The sequence below is a fragment of the Halyomorpha halys genome, unplaced genomic scaffold (assembly GCF_000696795.3).
Source record: "Halyomorpha halys isolate HHAL.00 unplaced genomic scaffold, Hhal_1.1 Scaffold615.1, whole genome shotgun sequence".
Classification (NCBI taxonomy): Eukaryota; Metazoa; Arthropoda; class Insecta; order Hemiptera; family Pentatomidae; genus Halyomorpha; species Halyomorpha halys.
In genome coordinates this window covers 217,231-218,021 of record NW_027105445.1, presented here as the reverse complement: position 1 = coordinate 218,021, position 791 = coordinate 217,231, and positions in this window count along the sequence as shown.

Sequence of the window (791 nt, the reverse complement as noted above, 5' to 3'; positions counted from 1 at the left end):
AAAAACATTGTAGTAACAAGCGTATTTCTTTGTTTAAATCTTCCTACAATACTCCACTAAGGCCTGTTGAACAGATTCGATACTTAGGACCCCATGTGGACAAGAGACTTACTTGGAATCCACATACAAAACTGAAACGACAAGAAACTACTCATAGATTTTGATTCCTACACCTTGACAAAAGCTCTAAACTTCCCATTCACTACAAGAAATTATTATACACTATGATAGTCAGACCAATTTGGACAAATGTAATTGAGCTGTGGGGCTCTACCAAACCATTAAATTCCTCCCGCATCCAATCCTAACAATCCAAAATCCTACGTTAAATCCTTGATGCTCCTTATTACGTTACAAATAAACTCATCCACAATGACCTTAACATCCCGTTACAGATTTGGCCCATAACAGATATGCGTCTTTTTATTCCAAACTCCTTAACCATCCTAACCCATTAATTCTTAATCTCTCAACCTTAACAATACCTGATAATCCTCCGAGGCGTCTTAAAAGAAGATAGCCACGGGACCTTCTAATTTGAATTAATGCTTGAAGTACCACTAATGGGTAGTTCCTTCCCAATATTTTCAAGTGTAAATGAAACATACAACATATTTACTTATTGTATTTATTATTTGTACAGTTGTAAATCACATTACATAAATAAACAAAAAAAAATTGTTGGTTGCAATCAATAGATTATATATGTTTGCAGACAAGCTTATTTTGAAACACCTGTAACAGCCTCCACACCATCTCCTAACGTCATCGGCCCTCTCCCACCGGGGATT